Source organism: Rhinopithecus roxellana, chromosome 6, assembly GCF_007565055.1.
Source record: "Rhinopithecus roxellana isolate Shanxi Qingling chromosome 6, ASM756505v1, whole genome shotgun sequence".
In the NCBI taxonomy this organism is placed as follows: Eukaryota; Metazoa; Chordata; class Mammalia; order Primates; family Cercopithecidae; genus Rhinopithecus; species Rhinopithecus roxellana.
Window position 1 is genome coordinate 13,229,108 of NC_044554.1, and position 24,110 is coordinate 13,253,217.

At 45.0% G+C, this 24,110-nt stretch overlaps 1 protein-coding gene and 1 pseudogene across 8 annotated transcripts in view; one reads left to right on the forward strand and one right to left on the reverse strand.

The window, feature by feature from the left end:
• The window catches only part of ATXN7L1 (ataxin 7 like 1), a 274,724-nt gene that overhangs the window by 48,948 nt on the left and 201,666 nt on the right, over window positions 1-24,110 (forward strand). The window contains exon 1 of one of the 8 annotated variants that reach the window (XM_030933378.1): window positions 20,309-20,370. The exons of the other annotated variants lie outside the window; for them this stretch is intronic. The gene's annotated coding sequence lies outside the window, so the exon portion shown is untranslated. Of the gene's footprint in view, window positions 1-20,308; window positions 20,371-24,110 lie in introns of those variants that run through there. 8 annotated transcript variants of the gene reach the window in all.
• LOC104675951 lies at window positions 7,305-20,149 on the reverse strand (annotated as a pseudogene).

Consider the following 24,110-nt stretch of genomic DNA (forward strand, 5'->3'; position numbering starts at 1 on the left):
TCCCTGTCCTTCAGGGATGGGAAGCGTTGATGTCACCTGGCTCTCTTCCATATCAGCAGGACTCTGTGTTGTTCTGAATACCAGCTTGCTTAACTACTTGCGTGGTAAAAATGTAATTTATGCCATCTACACCCAACCCTAAACTGTTGAGCCACATAGAAGGAAGCAATATGGCCAGGGCAGTTAAGAACCTAGGTTTGGGGCCACACTGCCTGGGTCAATCCCTGACCCTTGGGCAAGTTATGTAATTTTTTTGTGCCTTGGTTTTCCCATCTATCAAATAGGGATAAAAATTCTGATCTGCATTTCTGAAGAATGCATTTCAAGCACTCTGAAAACAAAGTTGGGTTTTTTTCCCCTAAATTTGAGGCACACTAATGTGGCATCAAAGTCTGCCCTGAACTGACATATGACTATTTATTATGCACTTTATCCAAATTAGTATGATTATTCCTATGTTTCACTGCAGAAATGTTAGTGTTTCTGATTATAGGATGCAGCCCCTGACTGCTCTGGTGTTATATAATGTACACCATATGACCTTACTAAATAAAACCTGATAAATTCAAATTGGGAAAACCAGTAAGCCCAAGAGCTTTGGATAAGGGATTGTGGATCTATAGTAGCTACTTCATAGGGTTATTGAAAAAATTAAACAAGATACAGTCATCCTTAGTATACATGGGGAATTGGTTCCAGGACCCCTGGGTATACCAAAATCCGTGCTTACTCACATCCCTCAATCGGCCTTGCGGAACCCGAATATATGAAAAGTCAGCCTTCTGTGCAGGCGAGTTTCGTGTCTCACAAATACTGTATTTTCAACCTCATTTGGTTGAAAAACTTTGGTGTATAAGTGAACCCATGCAATTCAAACCCATGGTGTTCAAGGGTCAACTATATTTTGCATAAAGCTTTTAGAACGGTCTCTGAACTGTAAGTACTCAATAAACCTTTGCTGTTATTCTCCTAAAGACATGAAAGAGTACTGTGTCCATAAGAATGAGTGGTTTATTTTACCACAATCAAAATGTTTGTTCTTTTTTTAAGTGAATGGTTTAAATGTTTAATGAATGATATAAAAATGAATTTTACTGCCTGGATCTAAAGGAAGTTTGCTGTTTGTTTTGGAAAGAGGTTCCAAATCCAACAAGAGAAGTCAATTTCAGCAAATATGGATGACACTTTGACTGTCAGATTTTTTTCTGTATTCTTGACCCAGAGCTTGCTTATGTCAGCAAAGACAGAGTCCCCATCCTTTCCTTTTCAATCTCACCTTCCGTTCTGCATACATTAAACACAGGTTGGAGTAGAATCCAAGGTTGCCTCACTCTGAGATGTTGTGCTTCTTGGACACCAGTAGTTCAGGTGGTCCCTGCTGTCTTATGTCTTTTTCATATCTTCGTCCTCGATGGCAAACCCTATCAGCTCTTCCTTCTATATCCCCAAAGGTAAAATATTTGTAAGTCTCTTGTAAAATATTACAGCTTCTATCTTTCTCATCATTTTTCATCCCCAGTCTCAAGCTTTTGCCAGAATCATCTACCATTCAGACTTCTCTGTTCACCTGTATAAATACCATGGGAAGGTCCTATTTCTCTATTCCCCAGCCTCTGTCTCATTTAGACCTGGTCTGGGTGTAACCCTCCTTGTCTGTTTGATTATTATTGCTTTGTTTGTTTCTTGGTGGCCATGTTGTGTTATCTTCTTTGATGATCCTGTGTTTTCTTCTATATCGCACTCTTCTGCAAAATAGTCACAATATACATTCCTCTGTTTCTCTCCCAAATCACAAGACTCTCTTATTGCACGTTTTTCCAGATGTCTCCATTTTATAGATATATATCTATGTAATAAAATGCTATTTTCTTAGCACAATGCTAAATAATATTACAACCCAGTAATTCAAGCTTGGATGACACCACCAACATTGGCAGAGAACCCAAATTTGCACATTAGAACCATGCAGTCATAGAATTGGACAGCTGGGAAGGACTCCAACTCCTTGTTTTATAGATGAAGCAACTGAGACCTGGAGATCAAAGTGTCTTGCTCAACCAAACACAGTTGGCTGGTGACAGACATTGAGACAGAACACAGTTCTCCAGGCTAGTGTTCTTATTAAAGTTTTTATGTGCTTTTTTCCCCCAAAGTAATACATGTACAGTTTAAAAGCCAAGTTGTACTAAAAACTTAATCCAATGGCAGTCCCTTGCCCTGTCTCTACCCACTGCTAATCCTGTCTCCCTAGAGGCAACGACTTTTCACTCTTTTAGCTGTTTCTTCTAGTATTTACTTCGTATCTCTATGAAGTGTATGCATATGAGTCTTCTGCATTTATCGGTTTTAGGTATTTAGGTGATCTCTGAACCTTCCATCATGTAGAGTAGGGTTTGGCTGTCACACATCTCCACCCGCTTTCCTTCCTCCATCCCTTCCCTAAGGCTTCTCCATCCTCAGTGAAGGTATATGGTTACATCAAGCTTGTAAATATCAAGTATCTGAATCTATCCAGTTTCTAAGTCAGATAACAAGCTCAGAAAATGAGAGACACTGTACATCCAAATTTATTTGGTTTCTGGGTTTCAGATGTGAGTAGTGGAATTTCAAATGATGAGGAACAACTTCCAGAAAAGTATCCAAATCTGTTCCCTTCTAAAGGATGAAGGCTAAGTATTTGAATAGTGAGAGGCATCTATACTGTTCACTTACAAAGCCAAGGAGTATTTATTTCCTTGTGTCTTAAAACATGCTTATTGACTCTGTCTTCGTATTAGGTAATACTGGCAATTCCACTTCCTCTCGTATGTAGGTTTTTGCTTGCCCTAAAATTATTGCCTCATGGTTTTTACTTGTATTCTTACCTATATGTTTATCCTTAATTTTGCCCACTAGATGGGATATATCTTGTCACTATTTTTTGCCCAGCTGGTCAGACACACTGGATAAACCCATCAATTCCCCTGTATTTTCTGGAGCCCATTAGACCCTCAGCCTGCTGTGCTGCTGCTCTGTGACAATGGCTTCCCTCTCCATTGTCTTGGGAAGTCCACTGACTGGAAGCCTGTCTTCCTCCTGCTCAATTTACTCCCTCTTTTGCTAGGACTACTCTTCCGGGGCATCCTACATAAAAGGTAAATTTTTTGAGTTGTCAAAATATGGAAATGTCTTGGATCTGTCCTCAGACTTGATTAGTAATTTGGTGGCTACAGAACATTCAAAGTTGGAAATAATTTTCCCTCGGGATTTTAAAGCCATTGTATTGTCCTCTGGCTCTAGTGTCACTCTTAATATGAGATGCCAGTCCTGCGTGAGACCTCTTTTGCTCTCTGAAAGCTTATAGGATCTTCGCTGTATCATTGTTGATCTGAAATTACTCAATAATGTGCCATGGAGGTTTTTGTTTGTTTGTTTGTTTTTGTTTTTTGAGAGGAAGTCTCGCTCTCTCACCCAGGCTGGAGTGCAGTGGTGCAATCTCAGCTCACTGCAAAGCTCCGCCTCCCGGGTTCACGCCCATGGAGGTCTTTTTTTCTTTCTTTGGGTTGGGCGCTCCACTGGTGGGCCCTTTTAATTTGGAAATGCATATTCTTCAATTCTGGTAAATGTTCTTGTACTGGTGGTGTTTTGTTTTGTTTTAATTTCTTCCTCCCCATTTACTTGGTTCTCCTTTCTAGAATTCCTTTTGTCAGATATTGGACCCTATGGATTATAAAACTCTTATCAGTTTCTACTTTCTGTTTGCTTTTGTTTTCTTTTTTGAAGGCTCTTGTAAGCCTTCTAATAAGATTTTTTTATGTCACCCTATCATATTTTTAATTTCCAAGAGCTCTTGATTGTTTTCTGCTTTTTCTCTTACCATCGCATCCTGGTTTTGGTTTTTCTCTCTCTGAGGACATTAATAAGTGTTTTTGAAGTTCTCTTCTACTCGTCGTGTAGCTTCTGTATTCCTCTATTCCTGGTCATTGTGTCTCAGTCTCTTTTAGGTGGGTGCTTTCTTTAAATGTCTGGTGATCCTTGGCCATTCATATTTAAGAGTGAGGCACTACAAGCGGCTTGGAGGTTCAGGGTGTTTCAGTGGAGCTTTTTACTGGTGGCCCATTGTATAGGGGGATTACATTGCAAACTCATCATTTCTTTAGAGAATTTTCAGTTGTCAGCATGTGGAGGCCTTTTCTTAAAAGAATTCCTCTCTGTTTTTTCAGAGATGAATTATCCCTTTTCCTGCCCAGAGCATGCTCTAAGAGCAGATGGAGGCAGAGGCCCGAAGGCATCACGCCATGAGAGTGGCCACCCTCAGTCCATCTTCTCTGTTTAGCCTTCCCGTCACCCCATCACTTCACCATGCCTCCTGTCCCCTGGTCTGGATCCTCTTCTAACCCTTTTCTCCAGTAAACAAACCTTCAGACTCTCAAGCAGTCTCCCCTCACATCATCCCAGCCATCTGAAGTATACAGTGCCTGCAGCTCCCAGGCCTCCCAAGGGTTATATCCCAGGCAGATATACTCACTTCACATCCATACTCCTTTCTGTAGACACACAGGTCACTGTTTCCTCCACTCTGCCCAGTCAGCAATCACTCCTCACCTGTCTTCCAAAAACATGTGGTTGTTTGCTGATATCTCCCATTTCCATTGTCTTTGCACTCTTTTTCACTTCTTTACTGTCATTTTAGGGGTGTCTTGGTCAAGAGAAAAGATAAAATTGAGGAGTAACCATTAATCCACCATTCATTCAGCCAGACAACAGACAGTGGAACCAAGTGGGTTCCAGGCACTGCTGGGGATGGAGCAATGAACAAATCAGACAATAATTCCTTCCAATATAGTGTTTATTGGAAGTACCATGCTCTTGAATGCCACAGAGTAGCAAGTCTAGTTAGTAACATAAACCTATAAAGAGAAGCTTGGGCCTGTTATGATTCAGGAACCAAGGTGCAGACACCTAGGAACCCATATGCTTACTTGAACCTTTGCTATTTGTAAGTGACCACAAATGATACGGAAATGAGGTTGCCTCTGCTGTATGAGCTGGGAGCCATCATGTTTGCAAAGCACCGGAACAGCCTTTCAACAAAAGATGATTCATGTCAGCCTTAGACTTTGTAGGAGATAGAAAACACCTTCTGCTACTCTAGAAAATCAGGATTACCACTTCACAATATTGTGGTGTAATCTGAAGAACACAGACCAATAAAAGTTCCTGACCAAAAGTAATAATAGCAAAAAATAAAAAATAAAAAAAAGATAAAGGGCCAGAGGATCTGTTAATCTCCAGTATTAGCAAGACTCCTCCTTAGAACTGTGGCTTCCAAGCTATTTTAATCATGCACCCTTATCAGTATAATTTTTTGGAGCTGGAACCCAAAAGCATGTGTATTTAATTATAAATTACATGCACATACTAGTCTAATACATTACTGATACTATGAAACAAAATTTAAAAGTTAAAAAGGCAAGCTAAAAATAACTAGAACGAGAAGTTTTAATATGTTTCCCCATCCTAATAGATGATCTTGGGCGTATAAAGCTCACTTAGAAACAACTCACTGGGAGGATGGAAATGAGGACTTGGTCATACCATCCACCATTGCTTAGCTATGAGATACTGGACAAGCTACTTAATTCTAAGCCTCAGTTTCCTCATTTGTAAAGTGGTAATAAAAATACTACAATTTCCCTGGCTTCCTCATCATAGGGTGGCTGTGAGAATGAAATGGGCTCTGAAGGTGTTTTATAAACTGCAAGGCACTCAGCACTCAACATGCAAACTCAATTGTGTGACCAATTAGTCACCTCCATGCCCCAGCCAGTAACTTCTCCCTGAGTTTATTCTTTTACCCTAGATATCCTTCCTGTGGGTCATAAGAAGTAATGATGCGAAGGTGGACAAGTGAAGCAGTGAAAGTCTCTCATCCTTACTTAGAAAGAGAGACAAAACCAATAAAGCAACCCAAGCCCAAATTCTGCAGCTAGTCAGTACCATCCTCTCCATTCACAGGAGAGCACCTTTCTCCCTACAGCTCCAAGGGTGTTATGTTGTCCACACTATAGACGTTATGGGTTTATTTTTGGAGACAGAGTCTTGCTGTGTTGCCTAGGCTGCCTTAAACTCCTGGGCTCAAGCAATCCTCCCACATCAGCCTCCCAAGTAGCTGGAGCTACAGCTGTGTGCCACTGCGCCCAGCTGACATTATGGATTTTGAGAAAGTAAATCTATTGTTGAGAAGCAGCAATGTTGTTCCTGAGACTCGAAGAATTTCAGTGTGTCCAGCTGAAGAATAGGGAAGGGCTCTATAACTTCAGCAAGACAATTATGTGGGCTGCCTGGTGGCAAGTCACTAAGCCCCACAGCAGTGTCACTGAAAGGTGTCTGGGGCTTACACACTTGGAGTATGTGCAATGTCACCATATAGCAAAACTGCATTTCTGGCATCAGCCAAAGTAGAGGATTAATTATGCAAGGGGAAAATAAGATGTTCCAAGCACCAGTTAAAGGAAGTATTGTGAGCACAGGAGCAATAATCACAGTTAACTGTACTGCGCACTTGCTTTATACCAGTCTGTGCCATGTGAGATCCCATTTAATCCTCAGTTTCCATTTCCATTTTGCAGTTAAAGAAACTGAAGGTGAGAGAGGTTAAATAGCTTGCTCACAATCATAGTGGAGCCACAATTCAAATTCAGATTGCCGTCTCCAAAACCTATACCAGAAACCACCCTACTCTTCCACCTATCAAATGAGTTCTACATTTTCATCTTTGTTAGTGACTCCTCTCTTTGATATCCATATAACCAATCTTCTATGCCATTTAACAGGACAAAATTGGAAGGAGACTAGCAATCTCCTGTGCTAGCCACTCTCTTGAGGTTAGAAACCCAGACTCACTGCACAGGATCTTAAAGCAGCAGCAGCAGCAGCAGCAGCAGCAGGTGTGTGTTAATCAGTTTTTTTGCATGACTATAAAGGAATAACTGAGACTTGGTAATTTATAAAAACAGAGGTTTCAGCCAGGTGCAGTGGCTCACGCCTGTAGTCGCAACACTTTGGGAGGCCGAGGCAGGTGGATCACCTGAGGTTGGGAGTTCAAGACCAGCCTGACCAACACGGAGAAACCCCGTCTCTACTAAAAATACAAAATTAGCCGGGCGTGGTGGCACATGCCTGTAATCAAAGCTACTCAGGAGACTGAGGCAGGAGAATCGCTTGAACCCGGGAGGCGGAGGTTGCACTGAGCCGAGATCACGCCATTGCACGCCAGCCTGGGCAACAAGAGCAAAACTCCATCTCAAACAACAACAACAACAACAACAAAAAAAAAAACAGAGGTTTCATTGGCTCATGGTTCTGCAGGCTGTATAGGAAGCATGGCACCAACACACCTGCTTAGCATCTGGTGAAAGCCTCAAGAAGCTTACAATCATGGCTGAAGCCAAAGCAGGAACAGGCATGTCACATGGCGAGTGTGGGAGCAAGGGGGTGGAGGGTAGGTCCCAGACTTTTAAACAACCAGATCTCGCATGAACTGAGCAATAACTCACTTATCACCAAGGGGATGGTGCTAAACCATTCATGATGGATCCACCCCCATGATCGCATCACCTCTTAATAGGGCCCACCTTCAACATTGGGAAACACATTTCAACATGAGATATGTTGGTTTATTATAACTGAGTCTTCCAAGGACATGGAGGGAAATATGCAATTTAAAAAACCCAACCCGGCCAAGCACCATGGCTCACGCCTGTAATCCCAGCAGTTTGGGAGGCCAAGGCAGGCGAATATGACTTCCTGGTGATAGGTACACTTTGATGATTTTCTTGAATATTAGTTTGAAAGGCTTTGCTTCTATTGCTGTGACCTACAGGCATTAGGATCAGATGGGGTGGAGGACATCTGAATGAAGGCACACACTTTTTTTTTTTAGGAATAAACAGTCTTTACTGGGCTCAGACCAGGAGTTCATGGATTTTGTGAGCCTCTGTGTATTTGTCAGTTTTCTTTTCCACGTTCTTTTCACCCTGTTTCCATAGCCTCATGAGCTGTTTCTTCTTCCGATAGTGCATCTTGGCTCTCTCCTTCCTCTTCTTCAGGGTGGCTGCCACTACCTGGTACTTATAGCCAACCTCGTGAGCCAGGTGCCCCATGTAGGCAAACTTTCTTGTAGGCTTCAGATGCATGACCTTGAGGGCAGCAGGAACCACCCTCCGCTTTTTGTTGTCATCGGGCAGTGGGATGCCTCAAACAGCTTAAGGGGATCCAGGGCAGCCCGGCCTCGCTTGGTCTCGAGGGACAGCATGCCTCGAGGTCCGCCGGAAGGTGCGGATAGAGGCCCGGAAGTGGTCGGGGCCTCGGGAAGTGGTAGGGGCCTCGAGCAGGGTTGGTGTTCATCCGCTTGCGGAGGAAGGCCAGGTAAACTTGTTGCTGTAGAAATAGCCAGAAATGTTGATGCCCTCACAGCTCACGACCTCCACCTTCCGGCCTAGCGGTACCTACTTAGCCACAATGGCCACCAGGCGGCCCAGGAGATGCCCTCGACCATCGAGCACCAGGACCTGCCCCTCTGTCATCTTCAGCAGTCCCCTGGGAAAGGATACTTTTTTTTTTAATCCCAAACACAAGTTAATGCAATTTGCTTTGCTCTAATTTTAAACTTTTTTATTGTTAAATATCCAGCATATACAAATTTTTTGTTACATAGCCAACCCGGATACAGAAAGCTTCATAAAACAAATGTACAAACTCATATGAGGCCATCACCCTTTGTAGGGTCACCAAGATGCCATTTGTGAACCCCTCCCAGTGACTGAGCCCCTCCCCGCAAGAGTAACTTTGATCCTGAAATTTAAAAATTGAATTAAATCCAATGGGTAGGAAACCATAATTCTCAGCAAACTATCACAAGGACAGAAAACCAAACACTGCATGTTCTCACTCATAGATGGGAATTGAACAATGAGATCACTTGGACACAGGGTGGAGAACATCACACACCGGGGCCTGTCGGGGGCTGGGGGAGGGATAGCATTGGGAGAAATACCTAATGTAAATGATGAGTTGATGGGTGCATCAAACCAACATGGCACATATATACCTATGTATCAAACCTGCACGTTGTGGACATGTACCCTAGAACTTAAAAAAAAAAAATCCAATGGATAGATTAGCTGTCCCCATGTGTTTAACAACAAGGGATAGAGTCATAATCTTTTCCAGCTGCAGTGTTTTGGGGTCCTGAGTGGTTCTGGTACCCCAGTTTTTAGGTAAAGCATTTTCCCTGGGTACATTATGCATTTTTATGCAGCTTTATCCTAGTACATGCCAGCTTCAATGCATACTGCATCTTTGGAGCCTGCAGACTTACCCAGTAGTGCCCAAACTTTTGGGGACCTCCTTTTCTGAATTATCTTAAGTTGGTAAGACAGCTAGATGGTTCCTTTCTTTTAAACCAAAGCTGTGTTAGGACAGCTGATCATTCAGCCTTGAATTTGGGCCATTACAGAGTTAAACCCTGAAAGACTCGTTTGCTTTCACCTTGAACATCCTAACACTGTTTTACTGATTCTAAATCTATTTCAAAAGACAAGGGGCTGGGAGTGGGGGCTCGCATGCTGTAATCCCAGCACTTTGGGAGGCTGAGGCAGGAGGATCCTATGAGGATCCCTGACCAGCATGGCAAAAACCCATCCCTACAAAAAATACAAAAATTAGCTGGGCGTGGTGGCACATGCCTGTAGCCCCAGCCACTCAGGAGGCTGAGGCAGGAGGATTGTTTAAGCCCAGGAAGCAGAGGTTGCAGTGAGCTGAGATCTCTCCACTGCACTCCAGCCTGGGCAACAGAGTGAGACCCCCATCTCAAAAAAATTTTTTTAATTTAAAAAGACAAGGATTTTAGCCCGGGCAGCTTGTTAAATTGAGAGTCTGGTATCCAGCACTCACCAGGATGCTTTTGGAATGCTTGTGAAACCTCAGTGATTTTCTTACAGCTTCATTTGATTTTATATGACTTTTAACTTATTTGGAAATAATTTCAAATTTCCAAAAACATCAAAAATAAGAATAGCACAAAGAACATTCTATAGCCTGTACCCAAATTCAACATTTATTTATTGAAACAGGGTCTTGCTGTGTTGCCCAGGCTAGAGTGCAGGGGCACAGTCATAGCTCACTGTAACCTGGAACTCCTGGCTCAAGCAATTCTTTCACCTCAGCCTCCAGAGTAGCTGAGACTGCAAGTGTATACCACTGCGTCAGCTAATTTTTTAATTTTTTGGGTGGGGGGGAGGCGGATAGAGGTCTTGCTGTGTTGCCCAGGCTGATCCGAATTCCTGGCCTTGAATGTTGCTCCAGCCTCAGCCTCCCAAAGTGCTGGGATTATAGGTGTGAGCCAGTGCCCTGGCCCAACTGTTGTTAACATTTTACTCCATTTGCTTTGTCCTTCTGTTTCTTGGGGATAGGCAATGGGAGAGAGACAGACCGATCCAGATATATTTTTAATAGTCGCACATAATATTTTTCTGAACCATTTGAGGGCAAGTTACATTCTTCGTGGTATTTTACCAATTACTTCAGTGTATGTGTCCTAAGAATAGGAATATTCTCTTACATAACCTCAGTACAGTTTTCAACTTCAGTAAATATAACATGCAAGCATTTACTTTAATATAATCAGAAGAAAAAACCACCAACAGACAGTGGTTTATTTTTTTCTACACACTGAGCAGTAGGCTTCCATTTTCATGTGGTTTGCATACAGCAATCTTCAAGTCTAATTGTTTCAATCTTATTGAAATTGCTTTCTCCTGTATCAACAATAGATAGAGGGTGCACATTGACATCTCTGTTTTCAATCAAATGTTTGTTTACTTTCTGCCCTCATTAGGGTCTCTAAACACATCAGAGAGATAATAAAAATAAATATCCCATCCGCTCCCAGGCCTTGGAAATGAGAGAGTAAACACCAGTATAATTTAACACTTTCCTAGTCTGCTGGGAAAATGTTGCCTTTTTATGTCTACAGCCCTTGAGGAGAAGCTCTTGGTTAAATAAAATATCCTTTGTATCCTCTTTGCTGAGCTTCCCCTCCTTGACTACTTTCACCAGAACCCCGCCCGCTGGGGTAAAGTACTGATAAGTGACCCATGCCTATTCCCCCTGTTTTCTAAATTCAGTGGTCAATGTTTGTGACAGCTGTCATCAGCTGCATCTCACTGTGCTCCCCGCGCTCTGCAGGGTTCTCGGCTTAGAGAACTTAGCTTAGAACTCCTTGGAGTTCTTGGCTTGTCCCGCATAGGAACAAACCTTCCAGAACATTCCAGCTCCCAACTGAAAGTGAGACAGCACACATGTTTCCCACTGGGGCCTCCACTTGGGCCAGGAACAGGTACGGTGAGGGTGGCAGCGATGTTGAGAAACTTCTTGGCAGCTGGGCCCCTTCCCTGAGGGCTGCGGGGAAGGGAGCATTGCAGGAGTGCTGTGCTTGGAAGTTTTCAGCAGCAGGAAAATCACATTTATTGGTTCTGAATCGGAACCATTTCACACTGAGAATTTTGCAATACTTCCTCTTTTTCCTCCTCCACCCTAACCTCTCATTTTGAGTTGCTTTGTCACCCCATTTCTCCTATTAAAAGCTAGTGTATATAAAAATCTCAAGGCAGTGCATCCTTAAATTGTTTTCTATCAGAGTTTTCTAACAGCAGTTTAAAATTCAGCCAGTGCCCTTCTCAGATTCTCCCCGGCCTCCAGACCCTCTCCCCAGAACAACCTCTTTAAAATCTTTTTGTTATTTTTTCTGGTGTTGACCCCTCTAAATCAGATGCTTAGACTGAGTTCCTGATTTATTAGTTTTAAACACTATCTACTGACTTCCCATTAGAAGAATTTGACCCTCTTGTACCACCCACCCTCACTTCTCCTCCCCATCCTCCCAGTAAAGCTTTACAGGTGGGCAAAATTCATGGTCAGTGTTTACAGTATGATGGTGATTTAAATATTATTCACTAAGGAGCCAACTATTGTACTGGGATTCGGTTTCCTTTCTTATATAACTTTTTGTTTTTCTTTTAGTTAATAATCGCCCTTAAAAGACTGCTTTTTCTATGAGATACCTATTGCACATTCTCCCAAATACCTACCAGTGGCATCTGCCAAACGCTCACAAGCATCCTGTGAACTCTCGGTCCCCAACTCCCGAATCCTCCACCTCCTGCTCCAGTCTAGACTTGTCATTCCCTAGCCAGGCTGCCGAGCATCATGCAGGGACTTCCTTTCGCTGTGCCTCTGAGGCTTAGATCCCTGTTTTTCTTGGACCTATTTCTTCCTACTTTTTAGTTTTTCCATTTTAGGGGAGAGTACATCCTCTGACAGCTTCCTGAGAAAGTGCCTGGGAGGCAAAGTTTTTAATGTCATGTGGGTCTGAAAGTGCCTTTGTCCTTCCCTCAGTCTGAATAATGTTAGTTGGGTATAGAGTTTTCAGCTGAAAATAATTTCCCCTCCAACTTTTGAAGCTAACACTTCACTGCCTTCCAGCTTCTGGTGTTACTAATGAAAAGCCCAGTGCCGTTCTGAGTCCTTGATGCAACCTGTTTTTCTCTCTGGAAGTTTATGAGATATCCTCTTTATCATTTTTTTAAAAAGCTAAGTGATCTCAGTGTAGAACATTTAGGGGTTTCAGAATCACACAACTCTTATTATAAGGTAGAAAGTCAGCCTGCAGTGTACATACCTTTTCCTAGAGCCAAGCACAAAATGCAAATGTGAGATTTCAATGATTTCTGACTCTCAGATGGTCTTGCACCTGGTACTTCTCCCCCTCTTCACTCCAGAATACCTGGTTCTTCAGGCACAAGTAAGCAGTTTTCAGAACGTCTGAGAGAGAGGAAATGAACACCTTTATATACATGTAAGAGTGGTTTCACATCTTTTCCCTGAAGAGGCAAAAACTGAGGAGGGGACAGAGGAATAGGAGAGCATTGTGGGTCCCCCTCCCCAGAAAGGACCAGTCCCATCCACTGCCCCCCACCCTGTCTTAGCAGCAGTTCCATTTCTTATATGTTTCCAGTAAATAGTAAATGATACTTTGTAGCAGTCCTATGAACTGATTGTTCTAGACTGGCAATTTCTGTGAAACCAAGTAATAAATACAAAGCCCCAGGAGGAAGCCATTCAGAACATTCTCTTCTTGTTTAAAGAATTTATTTGTACATGAGATTTTCTGTATCTTTTCTGAATGTTTAGCCATGAGGAGTGAGAGACAACTTAAAATGTTATCTTTTAAATTCTGCAAGTATTTTGCAACTCTGTCAATCCCCTTTCTGACTCTTCTTCCCTTCTTTCACATACATAATTCTTCCTCACATGTATTTTAAAGGATTTCTAAGCATTGGAGTCAATAAGCCTCTCTAATGAGGAAGGAATTAAGAAGTAGAAGAAAAAACTAAAAACAAAAAGCAACTGCCTGAAAGTCAAGTAATCATAAAGTACCTATTAATAACCTAAATATGTAAATATAATCCAATAGTTATGCTAATGTATATAGGCATCCTAGCTTTCCTATTCCTCAGACATAGACCCTGGGGAAAAAAAAATCCTGCTGGAAAACACTGAATTGATAGTTTCTCTCCCTTCTCCCCATCCCCTTCTTCAACATCTTCATCATCATCACAATCATCATTGCCACCAAAGCTTCAAGTGGTAGGAGGCGGGGCAAAGATAAAGTTTATTGAGTTTTTAAAAGCTCACTGAGGTGAGGATAGTGAATTGCCAGGTCAATTTCAGGGGGTCCATCAGCACAGCTGCTGGCATTGGGATCACAGTTGGAGGCTGAGTGAGAGAAAACACTGGATGGTCCTCAGGTAGAGAGGATACATCCTGAAGGGCAGGGTCGGAGCACCTGATGGATGTGGGACCCTACAGAGAATGGGGACTGCTGTGAAGTTGGTTTTATTAGACTGATTTCCTGAGGATGACGTCTCCTCTGGAAGGACAGCTTTTGTGTAAGGTGAAATGGAAGAAGAGAGGAAGAGAGGATTGAGGCTAGAGGGGCATTAAAAAGAAAGATTTGAGCCTCGGAAGGGTGGGACTCATACTGGTGGGAGGAAATTGGAGTCCAGGATAGATGGAGAAATTATCAGAAAACACCCAGCTATCTCAAGTTCAGAATTCAGGTTCGGATAATGACATCCTAGGATACTGGGGGGAAAAAGAGAGAGAGAAAGAGAAAATTGCTTTTGGTAAGCTTAGCAGAGTTAGAAAAGGAGACGTCCCAAAAAACAGAAAGTGGCCAAATGATTTTCTGGTTTCCAGAAAAGGGAAAAAAAAAAAAAAACTTAGTTTCAGAATTTACAGATAAAGGAAGAGTCTAGTGTGCATTGTTAAAATTATAGATCGTGAATACTAGAAAAGAAGATAGTGAACACCAGGAGCCAACCTGGGTTTACTAAGAACTGTGTACACCAGAGAAATCCCATCTCCTTTTCTCCTGGGCTGGGAGGCCAGGGAATATTATAGATATAGTGTCTCTGGTTTTAACAAAGCATTTGGCAAAAGTCTGTCATGTATGTGGAAAAGATGGAATCCACATGAAGTCATACAAGTAGGTAAATTCTTAACAGGTTGAAAGGCGGTATCTGTGGAGAAGTCAGTGAGATAAGGGATCTTTGTTTTGGTGGTGGGTTGGTTTAGTTTGGTTTGGTTCGGTTTGGTTTTGTCTTGTTTTTGAGACAGAGTCTCACTCTGTCACCCAGGCTGGAGTGCAGGGGTGCAATCACAGCTCACTGCAGCCTCGACCTTCCAGGCTTAGATGATCCCCCACCTCAGCCTCCCAAGTAGCTAGGACCACAGTGTGTGCCATGCCCAGATAAATTTTTGTGGTTTTTCTAGAGACAGAGTTTCATCATGTTGTCCAGGCTGGTCTTGAACTTCTGGGCTCAAGTGACCCGCCCGCCTCAGCCTCCCAGAGTGCTGGGATTACAGATGTGAGCCACCGTGCCCAGCTAGATCTTTGTTTATCACTGATGAATTCCTGACACCTAGAGCAATGCCACAGTCAGTGCTTAGTAAATATCTGTGCAGTGAGTGGGACGTAACTGAGCCAGAGGGACAACTGTAGGGAAATGTTACAGACTTCTTTCCTGCCCCTGTCCTGCTTCATTTCATATTAAGGACTCGAGTAAAGATGTTGATGATGTGCTCAGTAAAGTTGGTGGAGAACAGAAAGCTAAGCCTGAAAACTAGTGTGGAAACTGACGGAATCAAGACCCAAATATCTTGCTAGTCTAAGTTACATCTCTCAAGATCTAAAAGTTTAACAGGAATATATGTAGACTACTATTCTTGAGACTTGGAAATCAACTGAACAGGTACAAGAAGGGGAGATATAACTTAAGAAACCTTACTTTTAAAGTTCATGTGTTTTCATTGACTCCAAACTTAGTGTTAATATGGGTTATTAACATAACCCGTATTATGAGGCCCATTTCAGCCATCTGTGTTTGGATTCATCAGTTTCAGCAAATGCTTACTGCAGGCCTGCTGTGTGCCAGGGAGCTGGTTGTGTACAGAGACAGACATCCCCATCAACCCCAGGATAGGAGATGAGCACTAAGGTTGAGGCAAGGGTAGCATCCAGTGGGGCTTGAGAAGGGAGCAGGGTGCCTCCCTGTGCCTGGGGTGGTCCAAAGCATTCACAGGGCAGGGGAGCTCTTAGGCTGAGACCCAGAAAACAGGAGGGAAAGGGGCAGCTGGCGGAGGAGACAGTTTGTCTGAAGACAAGGTGTGGGGGCCATTTAGAGTGGTCTGTTCAGTGAGCTGTCTGGGACTTAGCCTGTGAGGGAAAGAGGAGAGGTGGCTGAGGTAGGTCAGCAGGCAGGCCTTGGCCCACCAGGAGCTGTGGGGCCAGGGGAGAAATGCAGGCCCCAGGACGCGGCACTCTTGGTTTCCTCCTACCTCCTGGGTTGCTCCAACACAGAGTCCTTTGCTAGTTCCTGCTTCTCCCAGTCCCAGTTTTGGAGAGCCCCAGGCTCAGTCCTTGGCCCTCTTCTCTTCCCATATATACTTTTATTCCTTGCTGCCCTCATCCAGCCCCATGGCTATAAATGCATTCTATTTACATACATGTCCCAGACTCCTGTCAGCAGCCTGGGCTTTTCTCCTGAACTCAGGACTCAGATGTCCCACCATCTGCTTGACATCTCCAGCATTTAACATGTGAAAAACTGAATTGTTAAATTACCCCCTGTAATAGTTTGCTAGGGCCGCCACAACAAAGTACCACAAACTAGATGACTTAAAATAACAGAAATTCTTTCTCTCTCAGTTCTGGAGACCAAAAGTCCAAAGTCAAGGTGTTGGTAGGGCTGCACTCTCTCTGAAGCTTCCAGGGCAGAGTATGTTGCATGCCTTCCTCTTTGCTTCCAGTGTGGCTGGCCATACTTGGCTTTCCATGTCTTGTAGCTGTGTCACTCCCGGCTCTGCCTCCTTTATTGCGCAGTGTTCTCCCTGTGCACCTTCACATCATCTCCAGGCCTGTCTGTGTCTCTTCTCCTCATCTTATAAGGACACCAGTCATATTGCATTAAAGCCCACCCTAATGACCTCATCTTAACTTGATCACTTCTGCAGAGACCTTGTTTCCAAGTAAGACCACATTCACAGGTACTGGGGATAGGACTTCACCATGTCTTTTCAGGGACCCCGCAACTTCCTTCATCTGCAGCCTTTCTAAGTTAACTGATAGCCACTTCATTCTTCAGTTGCTCTGGATGGAACTGTTGGCATCATCCTTGACTCCCATCTTTTTCTCCCGTCCACATCTAGTCCACCAGGAAACAGGTTAGGTTCAAAACCAACTGCTTCCCCCACCTCCACTTCTGCTGCCCTGATCTGAGCCACCATCACCTAAATTACTATAAAAGCCAAGTATCAGTTCATGTCACTCCTCTGCTCAAAAGCCTGCACAGCTTCCCACACCACTCAGAGTCACTGCTACAGCCTTTCTGCCGCCCCCATGCCATCCCTGGCTTCAGTGCCCTCTACGCTGGCTTGTGTTGGCTCCTGCACACAGGCTAGCTTCTTTGCTCTCCCTCATATGTCCTAGACTCTCCCCTTCTCTGCACCTTTGTGCTAGCTCTTCCCTCTGTACAGAACACCATCCCCTAGATGTGCTCCAGCCTCACAATCTACCTTCTCACCTTATTCTAGTCTGCTCAGATATCACCTTCTCAGTGGCACCCTTTTTACAATTCCAGCCAGCCTTCCCACCCAGCCTTCCCAGCTCCAGTGTTTTTTTTTAGTAACACATTCCCCTTTCTGTACCAGACATTGTGGGGAATATGTATTGTTTGTTGTTTGTCTCACCCGTTAGCATGTGATGTATACAAGGCAAGGGGCTTGTCAGTTTTGGTCACTGGTGTTTCCCAAGTACCGAGAGCAAGGGAGAGCCAGGACTGGGCCCAGGTCTCCCTGGCTCCAAGGCCATCCTCTGGCTGCTGTGAAAGACCACTTTGAACTACGCAAGGGTAGACCTCTCTGACATCACATCTCGTTTATCCTCCCTGCCCCGTCTTTTGCCATCATCCTCAGTGACTTCAGTATCTCTGTGAGCCTACTTGCTAAAATAGAAATTTTAAACTGTACAGAAAGAACATGGTGTTATGTTCAAGAGATGGAGTCTGGGCTGGGTGTGGTGGCTCACACCTGTAATCCCAGCACTTTGGGAGGCCAAGGCTGGAGGATCGTTTGAGTCCAGGAGTTCGAGGCCAGCCTGGGCAACATAGTCAGACCTCGTCTCTACAAAAAATTTTTTTAAATTAGGTGGATGTGGTGGCATGTGCCTTTTGTCCCAGCTACTCGGGAGGCTGAGTTGGGAGGATCACTTGAGCCCAGGAGGTCAAAGCTACAGTGAGCTATGATAGCATAAATATACTCCAGCCTGGGCAACAGAGTGAGACCCTGTCTTGGGGCGGGGGGGTAAAGGAGTCTGGAGCCACTCACATAGCAGGTAAGCATAGGCACCTCACTTCACCTCCCTGTGCCTCAGTTTCCTCATCTATCAAAAGGAGATAATCATGCTACCTTACCTCGAAGGGTTTCTGTGAGGGCTAAGTAAGTTAATATATGTAACCACTTACCATGGAAACAGTGAGTACCATGTCAGTATCATTGTAAGAATATATATTTGAACCTCAAGGACACTATGTCAATGAAATAAGCCAGTCATGAAGGACCAATACTGCCTGATTCCACTGATACGAGGTATCTAAGATAGTTGACTCGTAGAAGCAGAGCATAGAATAGTTGAGTGCCAGGGACCGGAGGAAGGAAGAAGTGGGGTTGCTGCTCAGTGGGTGTGGAGTTTCAGTTGTGCAAGCTGAGTGAATTCTAGAGATCTGCTTTACAACAGTGTGCTTATGGTTAACCATACTGTACTGTACACTCACAAATGTGTTAAGAGGGTAGATCTCATGTTATGTGGGGCTCTTTAAACCACAACTTGTTTTTTAAAAAGGATGTAATATATTAGTCACTAACCCTTTGTTTTACTGAATTTTCTCAAGGTTAAGGGACTTACCCAAGTGCTCGCAGCTTGCTAATGAAAGAGGGTGACAAGAATGAAACCTCTGACTTCCAGGGCTCTTTGCCCTGCTCCAAGTCAGGCATCAGTCCTGTCTGTGAAAATCCAGATTATCAAAGGACCATAGTATAAAAGGGCTCTGCAATATGGGGAGGTGCATCCACCCTTCCTTGGGAGAAACGCCTCACATGTTGACTTCATAAAACTCTTCTATGCCCCATAGGTTGGGCAATGAGAAATAAATAATCCAGACAGTGGTGTTTTTGATAGGTGGCTAGAGCTTCCCAAACGGGGAGTAAACAAAAGAACCATCTTAATTTCAAGCTTCATTAGAACTACCAAAGACTGAAAGTCATTTTTCAAAATGGTGGGTGGTGCCAGGGCTCTATCCCCACCTGGAAGGGGCACTTGATCTGTAAAAGCAGCAAAAATAATTGTGTCTTTTATGTCACTTGAGTAGAAGCTCCTGTCCCAATTAATTCTTATCTCCTCCTCCCTTTATATATATGCTTGGGCTAAGTGACATCCTAGCAGTTTCTTGTTTTGTTTTCTCTTTTCTTAACAAGGAATTCTCTCTGCTTAGGCATTTTAGGTGCTGATTTTTCTCATGTCCCAGAGATGCTTCTAATTAGTTGATGCTTCCTTCCCATAATAGTTCACCACAAAGAGTGGGTTTGGACTGGAGGAGGGAGCAATTTTGTCATCTTGTCAAAGTGCCGCTGATCAGGTTGGCTTTCCTGAGTGCTCATTCATTTTTCCACCTCTCTGGAAATGGAAGCAGCAAGCAGCAAGCTCCTTGCTGAGTGGAGCTGGAAGTTGCTGGGTTTTGCTGTCTCCCCAGTGCTCCCCAGCACCCTTTGATGAAATGCTGCCTCGGAGCCTTTGCAGTAGAGCTTACTAGAGAAATTATCTTTTCCTTTCGCATCAGTGGAAAAACACTCGGCTGGGGACAATATGGCAAGAGCATGCCACTGTCACCTTGTCCCTAAGTAACCTGGCACCCACCAGGGCTGCCTGCAGGTCCTTGTGTGTCCCGGGGAGAAGGTATATAAAGGCCTCTTCCTTTTGCCACTCTCTAGGAGCACAGTGACCCTCCAGGCCAAGGACAGTGCTGTATTCTTGGGTGGTTCTGACATTGCAGAAAGAGTCTGTGGACACTAGAGATCCAAGAATTATCCTCCAGTGCTTCCAAGCTAGAAGGAGATGCTGGCTTGGGCCTTCTTTAAGGACTCGGATCAGTTAGCTTTTGCTATGCAACAAACCACCCCAAAACTTGATGGCTTCAGACAGTAAACGTTACTTACTATGATCCTGTGGGTCTTCTGGGTGTTTCTTCTAGTGTGGATAGCACAACCCGGGCTGGATGGGCAGAGAGGCCCTCCCTCGCCTGTCTGGTGGGTTAGGAGGCTGCTGGATCTGGAGAGGTCTGGGCAGGAACAGCTCACTCGTGCTCCGTGTGGGTCCGTGCATGCTACTGCAGCCCAGCCCGGGCTTTCCACATGAGGGTTCCAAGGAGAACAAGAGAGGGCACACAAACCCAGTGCAGAAGTATTTTATAAGTATCTGTCACATTTGCTGATGGTCTGTTGGCCAAAGTACGTCATGTGACTGAGCCCAGAATCAATGTGAGAAGAGGGCACCCAAGGGTGTGAAGATAGGAAGGTGTAAACAACTGGGGGACCATCCCTGCAACAGTCTACCCAGGAGTGCCGCATGAGAAGGCGTGTCCTGTTCTCACCCTGCATGGGTTTGTGTCAGTGTGGGGCGGCTCTTTCAAGGAAGAAATGAAAGGCTCTTTTGAGGTAGGGAAGCACAGTGGAGTTTGACACACGGTGTTCAAATTCTGCGCAGCGTTGACCAGCAGTGTGACATCGGGCAGGTGACTTGACTTCTCTAAAGCCTGGGTTCTTCACCTCTAAGCTGGGTCTGGTCAAGTCTCCCTCGTGAGGTTCTTCAGGACACTAACTGGTGTTTGTGAAGCAGGGTATGTGGCATGTGGTCAGCTCCCAATGTAGCTGGCATTGTGGTGGGGCAGCAGAAAGGCAGCTATGCTGGGAAGTTAGACAGTGCTAACTCCTGGGACAACAGGTGGTCATCCATGCACAGGAAGCTTGGCTGGACCCCTGGATGGCAGTGTGCCCTGGCCCAGGAGGCCAGGTGAAGATGGCAAAAGGGAAAATAAGGCTCTGCTGGCTTCTTGCAGACTAAAGCCCCGTTCACATATTTGTTGTTTAAAATTGAAACAAGTCACCCTTTCTTGGTTGTACATCCCCCAGAGCAACTGCCAGTTGACTTCCACACCCTATTTTTTCCCCAGAGCTTTCACTCCTTGTCAGAGGCGTCGGACACTGCAGTGCTTCCCACGTGGCTTCTCTGTGCCTTTGACTCTGTTGCTGGGTCCTCCTGGACACTTCCTCCTGACTCACCTCTTACCTCTGCGAGCGTTCCTCTCAGCTTCCTTCACTGGCCCCTTCCCTCCTCTCATCTTCTTGTTATTTATTGGTGTTCCCCAAATTCTAGCCTTAACCCTGTTGTCAGACAACACTGTTTCACAGGGAGACTCTGCACAACCCCAGCTCGGCCCCCTCCTGCTCATGATGTCCCCACTCTGTCTCTCTGGCCCCAGCTTGCCTCTTGGACTGCAGATCAGTTTCTCACACTCAGTAGGCTGCAAAACAAAGCTCTCTTCCCCATATGTCCTCAGTCTGCTCGGGCTGCTATAAGAAAGTACCATAGCCTGGGTGGCTTAAACAACAGAGATTTCTTTCTCACAGTTTTGGAGGCTGACACCCACGATCAGGGTGCCCGCGTGGCGAGTGGACGGGTGCTCTCTGGGCAGAGAGAGCCCTGGGTCTCTTCCTCTCCTTACAAGGGCACTAATCCCATCATGGAGCTCCCCTTTCAGGTCCCCATGTAAACCTCATCATTCCCCAGAAGTCCCATCTCCTAATACCACCTCACTGGGGGCTAGGGCCTCAGCACGTGAGTCCAGGGGGATGCAGTTCTGTCTCTAGCACCATGTAACCTGCATTCCCATCTGTCTTCCCCTGTTCCCAGTAAGCCAAGCCAGAAAGCTCTAAGTCATTTCCCACAGTGGTCAGTTCAAAATAAATGTCTCTCGGGTCCTGCATCCTCTCTGTCCCTGCATCCCTAGACCCTGCAGCAGCCCTCTCACCTCCAGGCATGTTCCAGCAAGCTCAGCATTGCTTCCAAAACAAGCACCCAATCACTGCTCTCTGCATTCTCTCTCTCATACTCATGAGCACCTGGTAAAACCCTGCCTCGCACCTCTCTGGCCTTATCTCCTGCCCTTCCCCCCAGCATCCTCATTCCCTGCTACACTCACCCACCTGTGGCACCCTCACCAGGCCAGCACGTCTCACTGCACTGCATTTGCTCTTGCTATTCCCACAACCTGGGCTACTCCTCCCCCTGTGACTGCCTGGAAGCTTATGCTCATCTGTCAGGAACCTACTCTGGGGTCATCCTGGTGAAGCTCTCCCTGCCCTCTGCCGCAGCATGAGCCACACACACGTCCTGTTTATCACTTGCCAAGTGTACTGTGGGCTTGTGAGTCTCGGCCTGTCTCCTTTCATGATCTGTGAGCTCCTTGAGGCCATAAATCATCACATTCATTTCTCTGTACCCCAGTGTCTGGCATATAGTCAATGACAATAAATAAGTGTTGAATAAATGAGTGAGTAGATGAGGGCAGTGGGTGAGACCAACAACCTCTTGTTTCCCACACTGAGTCACCCCAGGTTCCCCATTGGCACAGGTGCCACTAGCTGCCAGCCCCCTGAACTTCCTGCATATCCAACTTACCAAGTCCTGGAGCAGCTGGCGTTCTCCTTCCCACCCTACAGCACTAAGGCCCATGGCAAGCTCTCACCCGCCCCCAGGAAGGCCTCTTATAGAGAAAGCCCTTGGCACCTTAGCCAGAGCTCATGGCTCCCTCCTCTAGCATGCTTTGCCCTTTCTGCCTGTTTAATCATGTCACTTTATGCCATCCCATTCTCTTAACTGTCTGGCTCAAGTTAGCCCTTTATTACATCAGCTCACTCTGCTGTCCGGCTCGTTCATTGTGTTAAGTGTGTATGTTGTTGTCCTAGCTGATCCTCATTGTAGACAGGAGCTTCTGTTCTTTATTGGTTCTTGGACATTTGGTAAATGCTACACCACGGGTATTTATTCATAACTGACCTCAGAGATCTTGTTACTTCCCTGCCTGCCTGTCTCCCTTTCTCCCAGCTGCCCTCCTCTTTAAAAAGGCACAGTGTCCTAACAGTTAAGATTCAGCAGACTTGAGTTCGGGTTTTGGCTCCAGCATTCCCATACTGTGAGAGTGGGAGCCAATAGCTTAACCTCTTTGAGCTTCTATTTCCTTATCTATAAAATGGAGATAATGTCACCCCTGCAGGGCTGCTGTGAGGATTAAATGAAACAATCAATGAACAGCACTTAGCACAGTACCTAACATGGAGTAAATACTCAGTAAATGCCGGCTGCTGTGATTGATGTTTTTTCAATAATATTATTTTATCAATAAATCTTTCCCTTAAGGATCTGTCATAGACTAGCCCCAGGCCAGCACCTAACACATAGAATAAGTGTTTGTAGAAATGTCAGGCGAGCATGCAAATTTATTTCTAGGGCTACCCTGAAATGCTTCCCCTTCCTTGTTAGTTGGAATGAGAGGCTAGTTTTCCCTAAGATGTTTCCACTCATCTCCAACAAGAGCTTCCTTCTTATGAACACAGCCCATGTTCTGAACCTTCTCTTGGGGCAGGGTGGGTTATGCTGCCTCTTCACCCATACACGCACATGTCTGGACAGCCAGGCTCAGGAGTCCCTTCTTAAGCTGGCCTTTTTGGAAGCAAGACAGCTAGACCCTTCCCTTCTATTCATATCAGATTTTAGGGTTTGCTTTCTTGGTTTGATTTGGTGTCAGCATGGCTGTCAGCTGTCTTGAAGGGCTTTTCTGGGAAGACATCCTGAGGGACCTGACAGGGCATCCAGGAAGACTCTGCTCCAAGGCCAGGAAAGGAAGCTGGGCCCCCACTTCTAGCCTCTGGAGCTTGGCCAGGCGGAGGGATGCCCATTTCTCTCCCTCTGGCCAAGGCTGCTAGAAGTCCTCCCCACTGAGAGTCAGGGAGGGGACAGGGACACAAACCCTATTGAACACAGCTCTTGGTCCCTTACCTGTGGAGGGTTCCTTCCTGGACCACTTAGCCGTCTCAGAGAGGCGACAGTATTATAGTCCCATCTCTGATCACTGGAGAGGCAAATCAAGCACATGATTCTCACCCCTGAACCTTCCCTATTCCAGTTCATAACTGGGTGGAAATAGATAAAATCATAGACTGTTCCTAAGGGAAGGTACCCTTGGGGAAGTCTAGGCCAGTGTCGGGTTGAACAGCTATATCAAAGTTACCTGGAAAGCTTTGTTCCAAAATGCAGATTCTTGCAATGGATGCATATCCAGAATTTCCAGTTCAGTCAGGCTGGCTGGAATGCAGTCATCTGTCCCCTAAGAGCTCCT